At 32.5% G+C, this 15,913-nt stretch overlaps 1 protein-coding gene and 1 long non-coding RNA gene across 3 annotated transcripts in view; one reads left to right on the top strand and one right to left on the bottom strand.

Annotated features, from left to right (window-relative positions):
* LOC145975222 (uncharacterized) overlaps nt 1-15,913 on the bottom strand; it is a 69,694-nt gene that overhangs the window by 43,644 nt on the left and 10,137 nt on the right. The window lies entirely within an intron of this gene.
* LOC145975277 (uncharacterized) lies at nt 126-15,327 on the top strand. The gene is made up of 2 exons (XR_014439937.1): nt 126-4,697; nt 7,603-15,327. It is a non-coding gene; the product is annotated as an uncharacterized LOC145975277 (long non-coding RNA).

Consider the following 15,913-nt stretch of genomic DNA (forward strand, 5'->3'; position numbering starts at 1 on the left):
GCTGTATATATATTTGATTATTCTATCTTACTTATTATATACGTTTATTTGTTCCTTCTTACTGTCTATTTAGTCGAATATATATATATATATATATATATATATATATATATATATATATATATATATATAGTTATATCATACATGCATATATACATATACATACATATATGTATGTATGTATGTATTACTTAGCGTATATACATTGTACAATATCGGCCTTCTTATTACTATTCCTCGTAATTATAATCATTGTTTTGAATTCTTATCACTAACTCGCTCAATCGAACACCTGTGTTTTACGCCCCTGGTAGAACATGCGCGCCCCGCGGGGGTGGCAACCCGCCCTGATTGGCTAATTAATATTAAATCGTAATTATAGTCTCGTTAACCCCGCTGGGCGCTCGTTTCGAGCCGCTCTCTGGTTGGTCCAAAAACAAGGGTTAAAAATTATTCCCCCGGAATCCGAAACCTCGAAATAAGAAAAAAATGAAAATTTCAAAATATGAAAATTTTCACATCATTTTAATATGTTGCAATATTAATTTTTTTTTACATATAAATTATATGAATCTAATATTAATTGATTTTTTCTCTAATTTTTTTCCGAGAAATATAATGTTATTTCCTAATATAAATTTTACAAATAGTTATAAAATTAAAATAATTTCTGTAGAATTAAAATTTGAATTTTATATAACTCATATCATAAAAGTTATATTTTGTGCTTTAATTATCTGATGATTAAGTAATGGATATTTTTTGATTTCTCTGTTAAAATTTATAGTAATATAAATTAATGTATGATTTTTATGTATGATGAGATAATGTAAAATTCTTTTAATAGCTGAATTTATCCCCTCGTGGCGTTGTACCTCTAAAATATTAAACTAGTTCGTTGAAGATACATCTTCTTGGATTTTTGATCATGACTTTTCTCTCTGACGAAGTTTATACTCCTCAAATGTATGAGAAATATCAAAAACCCATGCAGATCTCGTAAAGAAGAATATTACATTTACTTCAATAACGCCAGCCGACTTTCAACTTTGGTATCACTTGTTGCTCTATTTGCTGTTCCATGTGTAAAGAGAATTACTGAGGTGCACCCATACAGCACCCATACATCTTCAGCCACAGCTTCTTCTATAAGACTCTCTTCCTCGACAATGTTGGAAAAAAATTATCATTTTCCTCGCGTATAATTTTCTAAGTTTTTAATATTATACAATTTTATGATTAAATTTTAAAATCTGATCAGAGAATCCAACTGAATATACAATTTCGTTATCCATTTCGCTGTTGAAGCTTATTTTGCTAGATGCCATTTGCATTCGTTAATTACGAAAAAATTACAAGTGTCATATTTTTGTTTCTTAATGAAAAATTAGACTAAATTATTTGAAGAATTTTTGAGAAAGTCATACGATGATATTTTGGAATAATTCTGCACATGTTGACTAATAATATGATGACGCATACGAGACCATGGTTATTACAATTAAAGAGATTCAATCGAAGAGAAAGGTTGCTCGAAAGTTTTCCCATGTCTGTTTCGGCCAACCAGGGAGTATCGCCCACGTTTTTTTCTCTAGACAGCTATCTTGATGATTATGTCTCCCGTTTCCCTGCCACCCCTTACGCTTCTTAAGTGGTTTAAAACAGTCGGCGAATTTGTTGTAGCGCATGCATCTTAGCTAGACCACCTCTGGCGCACTCTAATCGGCAAGTAAGAGTATATCTCTCGACGTATTTTTATTGACGTCCCTTCTTAATTTCCCATTAATTCCTGCGTGAGAATAACGCAGTTAACTAGTTTTTATCTCGTTCTTTCGTAACATTAATACCGATTGCGAGCAAAGAATCATCCTTCTTTTTTGAAAAAACGATATAGCTGCAATGAGGTATTGCTTGCATAATACCTATTTCCAAATTTTGCAAAATTTTACTAGTATAAAAAATCATATACATGTACATATTTGAAATTGTCTATCACGTAAAAGTAATTTAATTAAATTTTGCGAATTTAATTAAATCCTGTGTAAAAAATTGCCCCGAATAAACCGTTAATAAAACTTTGATGAAAATTAAATCACAGTGAAACAAATGGATATATAATAAATGTGGAATTAAAATCTCTGAAAGGAAGAAAGAGCAAATATTGGCGCAAATATTGCAACGATATATAACAGATCTACTTTGTGTTTTATAAAAATATGTAGAAATAATCGATTTATTATGCTGTACGCAGCTATACGCGTTCCTCACATTGTCGTTCTCTGTCCCAGTTTTTTTTCTCTTTCCTTTTCCCTATTTTCTCCCCTATAACGGGTATAAATAATATGTATCCAATTCCTTTCCCCTTAATGAATATAAATAATACGTGTCCATATAGCCGGACGACGCGTACAGTTTTGCTACATAATGTCAAAGTAGATGTGTGTTCTACTAGCTTTTGGAGGCGCGTAGGCGTATTTTTCGTTGTATGAAAAAGTCAGAGATTATCCTTGATACTTTCCATCCCCCAAATCTCACTAACTAATTCTTCACTTACGCTCGATCAGAAAAGCGTCTCTATCGATGGGTGACCTTTTCTTTCTTGCGACGCAAAAATAACCAATTTTCTTTCGATGTAAAAGTTGTTTGTCGAAACTTATATATTTTTTACGGATGATTTATATATTTCGTGCATACAGGGTGCTTCACATACAAGGTGTTTTCTTCAAGACTTGGTATAAAAAATGTCTCAAATAAAATTGATAGAATTTTGAGCTTTGCAACAAGTAGTTACATATTTTTTCCTAAAAACTACTCTTTTCTTTACATCAGTTGACTCCTTTTATTATTTTATACATAAAAGTATTGAGATAAAATAATAAAAAAATGAATATTTTACGAGATATTTATATACGAGGCAGTTTATGTTGAAAAATTTATGTTGAATTAAAATATAAAATTCTATTCAATTTTTGACCATCCCACCCTTATAACTTTTTACGCCGAATATTGTGAGGAATCAATTTATATAAAAAAATTAGGATGGTTCCATTAAAACAAAAATGTATTGACCTTTACATAAGCTTGAAAACGATCTTACAATTAGTTAAAATTCAAGATTATCAACTCTTTTTCCCTGTTAAAACTCCATCAATTTTACCTGAAACATTTTTTGTACAATGCCAAGTTTCGAAGAAAACACCTTAACACTTTATGAAAAACATCTATATATACGTATGGATTTGTAGGTATGTATTTTTTCATATCTCGTTGTTAGTAAAGTGTTTATTGCATTTACAAGGAAAATATGATAAGACCTTTCGATTTTGTTTTCACGCGGCAGAAGGTGATCGATTAGCTGTCTAAGGTGAAAACCGTAATTGCGATCCTTAGAATCGAGAAGAGCAGCGGATATAAATGATTCATTATCCGATGTGCAAGAGGATGATGAATCCGCCCATCGGTAGATACGCTTTGCCGATACGATAGCTCCACCACAGCACGGAGAAAGAACTCCTCCAAGTCCCGAGTATATCACTTTAGAGAAGACAGAATGTGAGAGAGAGAAAGAGAGAATCCAAACTGTTTTCCGAACACAAAAGGAAACAATTTACTCGCGAAGCGACTACGCTTTTCCTTTCGTTATCGGTACTTCACGCGAGTACTCGTGTCTTCCTTGGCAATCAAGAGTAGAGACACGATCAGAGAGATCGTATAACATATACATATATCGTCTTGCCTTTAAAAAAAAGAGTGATCTCACGCGTACATCGCGATCTCGTCAATCTTGTTAATCGTAAGTAGAACAACTAGCGAGAAAGAAAGAGGGAGAGAGAGAGAGAGAGAAAGAAAGTAATTAGTCGAGAACCTGGGATACTCTAAATAGATTGTAGTGAATTTTTTACACACGCGTGTAACTCGATAACACGATGATATACGCGCCTATCACTTCTTTCCTCCCCCTACCCTCCCCCGCTTATAGGGGGTACGGGCACGCGAGAGCCAAGAATATTCTCGCTAAATGTGATAGTAGAGTGAGTCTATCCTCTTCGACGGACGTTGTAGAAGCAATAAAAAGCGAGCCGGAGGCAGCGAGCCGAGGATTAAAGCGAACTGCTTTATCCATACTGCTTATCGACCCCGATTCTCTTCTTCATCCGAAGAAAAAAAGAGAGAAAGATTCATTATTCGCCGAAAAGGTATGTTTGAAGAATCGAGGAAGCGGCTGTACTCTCCCCCATCATCTTTTCTTCCCCCTCTTCCCTTGATATGATGTTTTGGAGAAGTGTACCCGGAGAGAGAAATGAACCAAAGTGCACAACATATCTTCCCCTTCACGCTCGTTCCACTTTGAAGCCACTTTCTCCGTGCAAATCGCCCTTAGCTCTTAACTCAACCTCCCCTCTCTTCTTCCCCACTTATCCCCGATTGTAAGGATCGATTCGATATAACCCGAGTGCCTTAATCCGATCTCTATTGCCCATCTTGCTCTCCACATTTACATACACTTACATGACTAACGAGAGAAGAGAAACGGAAGGGAAAGCTTCGGAACGCCCGCGATTTAGACGCATATTAATTTCTATAGGCAGTAGAATTGAGTGTCGATTGCTAGAGAGAACGCGCGAGAACAAGCAAGGCTGGCGAAGGACTGTCCCGCAGGAGAGGACCCAAAGGGTGATGCAGACGACGGAATCCAGGTAAGACTACTTTTGATTTCTTTTCATTCTCTTTCTTCCTCCTTCGCGTTTCCTCGTTTTGTGTTCCACATCTTGTACTTCGATATTGACCCCCTCGTAGATCTTAGATATGTCGAGCTGGTGTTTTTCAAAAACGAAACGCTCTTCCCACAGTCTACCACTTGGTAGATGTCCTCTATCTTATACTTTTAAACAGTCTCGAGTCCACGTTTGCAAAAGACAAAAAATTGATTCGTTTTTAAAGATAGATTTAACGCACTTGTTTGCGTAATGAATGTGGACTCACAATCAGTTTAAAACCTATTTTATTTGAATGTAAAACGGAACGAACGATCAGCGGAATTGTATCTACCAGAGACTGCTTGAACCAAGAGTTCCCGGTGTGGGGGAATAGTGTTTGAAAAACACTGCGTTCGGAACTAATGTGTTTGGAGTTCTTTGGAGGAACATTGCATCCACGTCTTATAAGTTAGCGGAACAAAATGGGCGGAATCAATTATAATTGATATTTTTATTTGTTGCTCATTTGTTGCTAAAAAGTTGCCAAAGAAAAAAATTTGTTGCTCTGTAATTTAAAAAAAAAAATCATGTTCCGCTAAAGGAAGATTAAGTTAGCGGAACAATATATGTAACAACAAAATTATACGTAATAATAATATAAAAATTTGTTGCTAATTTGTTGCTCTTAAAATATTCAATTTGTTGCTTGCAAAATAAATTTAAACAATAGCGGAAAACTTTTCACAGCGAGCAAAGTTACAAGAGTAAACTATCAGAAAAAAATTTGTTGCTCGCTTAAATTTGGTATTGAGATATAGTTTGAATTTGTTGCTTTCGAAATATCCAAGTTCCGAATTTGTTGCTTGCAAAATAAATTTAAATAATGATGAAAAACCTTTCACAGCGTGCAGAGCTACAAGAGTAAACTACTAGAAAAAAATTTGTTGCTCGCTTAAATTTGGTATTGAGACATAGTTTGAATTTGTTGCTTTCAAAATATCCAAGTTCCGAATTTGTTGCTTGCAAAATAAATTTAAATAATGATGAAAAACCTTTCACAGCGTGCAGAGCTACAAGAGTAAACTACTAGAAAAAAATTTGTTGCTCGCTTAAATTTGGTATTGAGACATAGTTTGAATTTGTTGCTTTCAAAATATCCAAGTTCCGAATTTGTTGCTTGCAAAATAAATTTAAATAATGATGAAAAACCTTACACAGCGTGCAGAGCTACAAGAGTAAACTATCAAAAATAAATTTGTTGCTCCCTTAAATTTGGTATTGGAATATAGGTTGAATTTGTTGCTCTCGAAATATCCAAGTTTCGAATTTGTTGCAATAAGTTTAAATAATAAACAAATTAAATTACAAGAATATGTATATGACGATACAATAACAATTAATAAGATTTATATGGCCTTGAATACTTGTGCCAAATATATTAAGTAAAAATTTAGTCAATATGTTTTCGATGTAATTTAAACTTTGCACGCTGTGAAAGGTTTTTCGTTATTGTTTAAATTTATTTTGCAACCAACAAATTCGGAACTTGGATATTTCGAAAGCAACAAATTCAACCTATATTCCAATATCAAATTTAAGTGAGCAATACATTTTTTTCTGATAGTTTACTCTTGTAGCTTTGCACGCTGTGAAAGGTTTTTTATCATTATTTAAATTTATTTTGCAAGTAACAAATTCGGAACTTGGATATTTCGAAAGCAACAAATTCAACCTATATTCCAATATCAAATTTAAGTGAGCAACAAATTTTTTTTTGATAGTTTACTCTTGTAGCTCTGCACGCTGTGAAAGGTTTTTCATCATTATTTAAATTTATTTTGCAAGCAACAAATTCGGAACTTACATATTTCGAAAGCAACAAATTCAACCTATATTCCAATATAAAATTTAAGTGAGCAACAAATTTATTTTTGACAGTTTACTCTTGTAGCTCTGCACGCTGTGAAAGGTTTTTCATCATTATTTAAATTTATTTTGCAAGCAACAAATTCGGAACTTGGATATTTTGAAAGCAACAAATTCAAACTATGTCTCAATACCAAATTTAAGCGAGCAACAAATTTTTTTCTAGTAGTTTACTCTTGTAGCTCTGCACGCTGTGAAAGGTTTTTCATCATTATTTAAATTTATTTTGCAAGCAACAAATTCGGAACTTGGATATTTCGAAAGCAACAAATTCAAACTATATCTCAATACCAAATTTAAGCGAGCAACAAATTTTTTTCTGATAGTTTACTCTTGTAACTTTGCTCGCTGTGAAAAGTTTTCCGCTATTGTTTAAATTTATTTTGCAAGCAACAAATTGAATATTTTAAGAGCAACAAATTAGCAACAAATTTTTATATTATTATTACGTATAATTTTGTTGTTATATATATTGTTCCGCTAACTTAATCTTCCTTTAGCGGAACATGATTTTTTTTTAAAAATGACAGAGCAACAAATTTTTTTCTTTGGCAACTTTTTAGCAACAAATGAGCAACAAATAAAAATATCAATTATAATTGATTCCGCCCATTTTGTTCCGCTAACTTATAAGACGTATTGCATCCGTCATTTACGCGTGTCGCCGGAGGCGGTTTCGCGTGGTTTTCATCACGTTTATAAAATTTTCATGTCAAGACAAAGAGCTCCTGACTAATGTAATTTTCGAATAACATTTTTAATCATGTGTAATTTAATTCCAACGTGCATATCTATAATATTTTTTTTAATGGAGATAAAAATGGAGATTTCTGGCGATTTTTTGTCATCAATATGTGACGTCAACTGGGTGTCTAGTGTACGTTTATGGTGGCGTACATATTCCGTAAGGACGGATGCGATGCACGCGGGCCTCTCTATAGTGACCATTGGTGTTATCGAATAACAATATCATTTCCAGTGTACCTTACTCCTCGCTGTTAACTCGAAGAGAAGATGTATCACGTATTGTATAATGTATTATATAAATGTGTCGTTCGTAGTACTAGCGATAGAGAATCGTCGATGGTGTAGGCGTAGTTATGTGCATAGTTATGTGCGACTTTTGGAATAATTCGGCAGGATCGGACTCGAAAGTCGTCGGGGAAAAGTTTCGGAAGCGAAAGTGATTCGACAATCTTTGTCTGAGAGAACGCTTATCAATAATTACCTATTGCCAGTGATAGTTAGGGTTGGTCGGAAAAGTCTGAATGAAAAAGAAATCGTGGTAAATCCTAGATTTTACGAAAGAAAAGGTCTTTTCTATTATAACATTCTTATAGTTTTAATTTTTATTTTCTAAAGAGTTTCAATCACAACGTTAATTAATTTATTCAATAATTTATTCAATAATTAATTTATTAAATAATTTTATGTAGTCACCATAATTGAATGTATATTTGTTTTGGAATCTTGTTTACGAAAAATTTATTTTCGACTCAGACTTTTTTTATCCAATGGAATAAACTGGCAAAAATTTTATAAAAGTGATTAATATATAATATTAAGATTTTTATACAATTATATTTATATACAATTATACAATTATATTTATATAATTTTTATATAATTATATTTATATAATTTTATGCAAAAAGATATTTTTATTCTAATTAATAAATATTAATCACTATATAATTCAATACTAATCACTATATAATGAAAAAGCGAAATCAAATAGTTATTTTTAATTCAAATTAATATGTATATTTTTAAAATAAAAATTTTTGATAATGATAATTAATATTGCTAAATTTAGATAATTAATATTGCTAAATTTTATTAAAATAATTTTGTTTTTTAAGTATAATGAGAAAAAATGTAATGATAATAACAGAATTAAACATTTTTATTAGTATAGATTTTTATTAATATAGGATTTTTATTTTAATTAAATTATTAAGAAGCGACGTAGAAAATATATTGGTTTTTTGTTATTAGATCTATATCTAATTCATTACCATTCAACATCTTGTAACGAAAAACTAATTTATCTTCGATGTCTTATCTTCTCGCTTTTTAATCTATTATAGATTTTTTAAATCTATTACTCTTCTCTCAAAGTTTAAATTACAAAACACACACACATTCTCTCAATTGACGAATATCGATATATCAAAACATTTTTCATTTATTTTGACAAAAGATTTTTAAGCAAACACTTTTAATGGAAAAGATCAATTTTTTCCGAAAAATATCAGTTTTTACCACCGATATAGACTTTATCCGGAAAGTGTGGAATTTTGCCAACTCTATGATAGCAGAGATCTTAATCATGTCAACATTTGGAGAACATCTGACTTCTTTTCGAATCCGATTCTGGGCATTACATTACATTGACTGATACAACATGGAGATGACTGCGTTTCAATCATGACTTCGTACAAGCGGAACTTGGTATAATTCGGATAGATTTTTAAAATTTCGCACCAACAACATTCTCCGTTTTATGCGGCTTAAATCGATGGCAGGGCATTAGACTTCAATCGGAAAATGAGATATGTATTTACAATTACATTTTTATCAGCATGACTCGGTCGGAACATTCGACAGTTTTGTGATTCATACTATAGTCGATGGAGACGTATCGTTCCTATGCCGATAGTCTACTATTATAAAATATACCAGTGTCTGGAAAATTATTCTCGTTGACGGGTTGAAACGTTTATATCGAGGCTACGAGAATGCACCGTGCATGTGTAACGATTTGTATATATTAACATATTTCCGAGCGGCTGTCTCGCGTTCGCGATTAATCTATCAGTGTATAATCAATGAATGTACTTTGTCCGCGTTGCAATATATTGTCTCAGGAGTTTGATTGGGGAAACTGGTTGTGCATTTTTCCCGAGTAAATTTCAAGGCGAATTTAGAGAATTATATTTGTTTTTTTTTCTTTTATCACATTATAAAGTGCAATTACCAAATTATCGCGAATAATTTTTCAATTATTACGAATTTCTAATTTATTAAAAAAAAAGAAGAAAAAAACAAAAAAAATGTTATGAATTTTGATGCACTTTATTGCACGATGCGAGACAGTCGCGTCGCAAGAGGCAGTGAGGCCTTACATAATCTCGCATGTGTGATTTAAACAAAAATATATATATCATTGAGTATCTATAATGGTTCATCGTTATCCAACACTGTCACCATCATCGTCATCGTCATCATCATCATCATCATCATCGTCATCGTCATCGTCATCGTCAGTCTCTCATCGTCACTGTTACATTTATCAGCAAAAGAGGTTGTCGAGGATATCGATTTTAAAGTCGTGAAAGACCTACGTGGTGCACACATCGATTTTTACACGGGTGATCGGACGTGATTAATCTTCTTTTTCGAACATGATTTTCTTCATTTTGAGGCGATAAAAAAAGAATAATAATATAATTTAATAAATTACTTTGTTTTATATATACAAAGAGCTACACTTTTTTGATTGCATATAATCGCGTTTAAAAAAATCAAGAATACGCATACAATATTATTTTTTTTAATGATACTCGATGAAGGTTCAAAAAATAATTAATAATATTTAAATTAAATAATTAATAATATTTATAAATGCGTGCGTCTGGTGGATGATGAGGGGCCATCATGTGATTCCATAGATCGACGAAAATTTCTTTGACGAATCACCCTGTGAAAACGATGCGCGAATCAAGATTTTTTGGCGAGACCGACGAAGACGTATTGTCGCGACACGACAATAAAACGCGAAAAAGAGTTCTTGAAAACGTTCTCGTGCATCGCGTGAACACGAAAGCGTGCACCATGATCGCTCTTTTGCTTTTCGAGTGACTTTTTCGAAAAAGGGACCCACGCGTTTTTCATAACGCTTTTTTAAGGCCGGACACGCGCGTCGTGACGGCGTCTTGTTCTTCCAATACATATATATATTATATATACACATACACACACATTTGCATATGCATGCACACACGGACATTTAATATATACATTATATACACGTAATTATATTTATAAAAACAAAAATATATAAAGTATATAAATATATTATAAAAATCGATCTATACATATTATACATATATATACATATACTTTTATGCATATATAACAGTTCTACGATTAATAAAGGGCGAAGAAGCCGAGCGTTAGAACATAAATATAGATTTCACGTTTGATTCTTCGATTCTTCATCCGAGGGAAAAAAGTCATCATCATCTTGTTACGCGACGCTTCGCCAACGAATCGACATCGTGGTCTCTTTGTTCGTCGCGTAAAACTAGTTCGGGTTGATATGAAGCATTCTACGCATTAATCGATCGATAAAAGACCAAGAATATTTCAGAAGCGTGCAATATATGCAATGATGTCGTTCTCGAATATTGAATATTTTTCACGCGATGATCACGTATTTTGATGGTACGTTCCCTATAAAAAATTTGGGGCTTCATACGGAATCATTGACATGTTCAAATCAGCGATTTATCCGCTGTTCCATTATACGCGAAGACAAATGTGTCTTAATAACATAAATCAAAGTCATTATAAAGTCGATACTTTAATGATATGATAATATTGTGATAATATATTCTGACGTATATCGAGCAATATGGTAATATTGAATATATTTAGCATTTCATATAACGGCAAAATATCGATAAATAACATGCGCATCGTGGATTTGGAGCGAAGTAAATTTTAATAAGCGAGGGGAGGGAGAGGGGGGAGCGTGTCGTAATTTAATTGACGAAGCGTCGCGCGCGATTTTAATGATGCTCGCGATACGATACTTTTTAAAAATTACAAGTTTATGATTTTCGGATCCCCGATACTCGCTCGTCTATTATTCAATTTGTGAGTGAAACAACTCGGGTTGGGTTTCCTCAACGCGATAAATAATTCGCTCCGAGAGAATCGTAACTTGAACTTGGAATTGCCTCGTAGTTTTGAAAAAAAAAAGCGAGAACGAGCAACACACAAATTCCGAAGAATAATTTTCTCGCGAGTAATTTCTTGCTTATCTCGTCTCGTTTATTACTCCCTGTCACGTTTTTGCGGGAGCTTTCACAAAATCAACAGACATAAACATGAAAGTTTCTCGCAATTATATTAATTAAATGCGACACATTTATCTTCTTTTATAATCTTACCGATAAATTTCTTTTTTCTAAAACGTTTTGATAATCGTGATAATGGTCGATAATAATTGCAAGTCTAAGAAATAATTTATTGATACTTTTGCGCTCGCACATATTGAGATTACTGTGTACTTTAATTGTTTAATTTTAATTATATAGGGTGTTTCTTAATAAGTGCGAAAAATTTTAGATGATTCTTTGTTGAAAATTAAGGGGGGTTTTTCATATAAACATATACTCCTACATCCCTCCCTGTGGAGTTACACTCCTCCAAAAATGGGGGGTAAAAATTAGGTTTTTATTTTTTCTCAAATTTGGAACAAGTTAAAGAAATGAAATTAGGTGGATATTTTCTACTAATAAAAAGTTTATTTATAAATATTTTTTTAAGCCTCCCGTATTGTTATAAGAGGATGTAACTAGCAAAGCAACTCTTATTCAATTCTTTATTAGAACTTTTTAATGGATCGAAATATGATCATCTAAAAATATGCATTAAAAAGTTTGATATAAATTATTATTTATTTAGAAACTTTTTTATTTCTTTTATTTCTTTCATAAAATCAATAGTTTTCAAGAAAAAAAAAATAAATACGTTGTTATCGTGCACAGCACGATGTTAAATAGCATAGGTTTCGAATTACGAGAAGTTAAATTTTAAAATAAAAATAAAATTTGAGTAAATGTTGGGAAAATTGAAACAAAAACAAAATTATAATAAAAACCTAATTTTTACTCCCATTTTCGGAGGAGTGTAACTCCACAGGGAGGGATGTAGAAGTATATGTTTATATGAAAAACCCCCCTTAATTTTCGACAAAGAATCATCTAAAATTTTTCGCACTTATTAAGAAACACCCTATATATATTTTAATTATCCTACGATAAATTTTCTAATCTTCACGCGACAATCCACCGGGTCACTTTGACAATTCTGTTTCTATAAGATATTTTTTTTTACTGTGATTTCTCCTCATAACACCTTGCGAATCGTATATCCCATATCATAAAAGTGTTATGCATAAAGCATTTTTACTATAAAATGTCAAGCTGTATTTTATCGAACGCAACGAGTTGATGACGATTCGTTGCGCGATATTTGGAAATTAATCAAAAAACGTGGTCTTCCAAAAGAAAGAACAAAAAAGAAACAAAATAAATATTCGTGCATCTTTTGCACAAGAGCGACTTTACGTTGATCCTATCGCCTTAACTTTCACATGTTGAATTTTTCGTACGTGATTGTAGAGAGCATTATAGAAAGAAAGAGAGAGAGAGAGAGAGAAAGAGAAAGAAAGAGAGAGAGAGAGAGTGAGAGAAAAGTATTATTCTTTTATATGATTCACACTTGTAAATACTCTTTTTCTCTTCGAATATTATACGAGATGTAAATATTTTCCTCTCGAGATATTGAACGAGATATTTATTAGAGATGAGTGAGAAACTGAGAGTTTAAGAGAGGGAGCATCAAGTGTAGGTTCGTTAATTTCATAAGACGTTGTGAAAAAACGTGATATATAGCGGTCGGCCTTCGAGCCGCTGCTCGCTATTCGTCAATTTTCTTCTCTTTTATTTCATTTTAGGATATCGAACGATTATTGCGACACGCAATTTTTGGAAAAAGGTCTCCTTAAGAGATACCACGGTATAGTCACAGCAATATCAACAATATATATGCATATATTATGAGACGTTAGGACGCAAACGTTGCGTCGACTTTCTATCGATTTTCACATACGCGTCGTTATCGTGATGACAGCGCGATGACAGGTGACGAAATGACCAGGGGTGGGTTGGAGGAGGTGAGGGCGAGATCCGAATCTTTGAAAATCTTTGTCGCGAAACGTATGAACGTCGAATATACTTTCAGAGGAGAGGGAGGATCTTCTCTGCTTCTCTCCTTCTCTTCGAAAAAAATATGGGTTGTGTTGTTCATGTGTTCGCGAGGAAAGACGTTTCGAAGTTCCGGATTCTTTGTAGCGCGTACGTGTAGCTTAGTAGCAATATATCTTACGTGATATAATTGAAAAGAGATCTACTTCATCATTATATCATTAGCTCTGTACGAGACATGTACTCTGTTATCGAGAGCAAGCAGCCTCCAGCATATATTCTTCCACTAGATATGTCCGTTGATTACACTGGTATACGAAAGAATACAAATTTTTTCTTCTCTTTATAAAATTGGTCAATTTTCGCCAAGAATGGGGTGAGAAAAAAGAATATGACATCGTAATATTTTTATTAGCTCTAGAGATTTCGAGAAATAATATATTCAACTCTTTTTTAACAAAATAAAATACTTTATTTCCTAAGTTTTTCGGGAAAAATTAATTATAACACAAATTTCTTCTTTATTATAATTAATATATTAAAAAAAAATATATAAATAGAATAAATTATGAAATTGTATTTTGATTTTTTTATTTATATTTGCGTCCTATTTCTAGAGTATTATATTTTTTGTTACATTCCAATAGTAATCAACAAACATAGATGCGAAAATTAAATATTTCTCTAAATCTTAAAAGAAGCTATATCATGAAAATGAGACTTGTGTTTTAAATGTCATGTTCTTTTTTCTTACGTCAAAATTAATAAGAATTGACTATTTTATAAGTGGAAATATTTTTCATGTTTATCAATGTTATTATTATTATTATTAGTATTATTAGTATCAACGATCGTCGTCGTACGTTCGATATCGTTTCGATATCTCGATTCGAAAGAAGTTGAAGAGATCACATGATGCGAAGAGCGCGATATCGCACGTTCGATGATATCATCTCACAATCATTTATTTAACTTGAGAGACAATTCCGTAGTGAATTAATTAATTAATTGTGCAAAGAGAAGCAAAGTTGCGATTGACATATTTCTGTGTCTCCCATTATTTTTTCCCCTCCGGAAAAGCTTTGATGTAGCGCATTCACTTTCGCCCAGTCCACTGACAATGATTTCATTATTTTCTTTCGTAAAAACGCGAGACTAATGCGATAAAAATGAAAAAAAAAGAAGAAACAGCATTGATCCGCATGGTACTAATCGCGCTCATTTTCTTTCGTTACTTTAATCGTTCGAGATGCTCTCTTCGCGAAAGATCACATCTTCATTGAACTAATCACAAAAAGACAAGAGGATTCTAAGAAAATTGATAAGATCATTGCCAGTAAAAAAGCCCGAACTATAACGCAACACACATACGTATACACAACTAGAATAGTTAGCTAGCTAGACAGCCGACTAGTGAAGATACGTAGTTAATCACGTAAATAATTTGGTTATCCGTATATTATATAGATGGGTAAGCGCAAAAGACAGTAATAAAAGATTAGATTTAAGCGACAGTAGGAATAACTTGCGAGACAAACACCGTGCAAGAGAGAGAAAGAGAGAAAGGGAGAGAATTGTGAGAGAGAGAGAGAGAGAGAGAGAGAGAGAGAGAAAATAATTACCAACGTATTTACTGCAGGTAAACACTGGTTACTGTACCTGTTGTTGTTGAAATCATTAAAAATACTCTTATTCCACGCTAATCGCTTTACTAAAACTTTGTTTCCCCCCCCTTCCGCCCGCCCCACCCCTCTCCCTCTCCACATCTATATTACGAGTGATTGTCCTATAATTGAAGTCACATTTAAACGACCGGATCACTGGGTCACGAAATAAATGCGAGCCAATCAACTGGAAATAATTTCTTGACAAACAATAAAGTCTTTTGGAAAAAAATTCTTCGACATAATTTTGTTTTACGTTACTCTGTACGCGATATTATACTTAGATCTAACCTAGATTTTCTAGCTCATTAAGGCAAGATCTTGCTGTGAATAAAAAATATTAATAAAAAAAATTTTTTATATGAAATATAATAAATACACTTAACAAGCTTTTTTACATAATTTTTATTGTACGAATAAAGTTCTAATGAGTAAGTAAAAATTTGTTTACAACTCTTTCTCAGACTGAATAATGAATAATATAGGAAATATATACGGTGTCTCTATTTCTTTCGAATGATCGACGCGTTTGTTTCGTGAATCTGGGGTATTGTAGAGAGTATTCTTCGTAGACAAGTAGACATCATATATATATATATATATATATATATATATACATATATTT

Source organism: Camponotus vicinus, unplaced genomic scaffold (genome assembly GCF_025532165.1).
Source record: "Camponotus vicinus isolate PSW18456_S1 unplaced genomic scaffold, iyCamVici1.0 SCAF_1, whole genome shotgun sequence".
In the NCBI taxonomy this organism is placed as follows: domain Eukaryota; kingdom Metazoa; phylum Arthropoda; class Insecta; order Hymenoptera; family Formicidae; genus Camponotus; species Camponotus vicinus.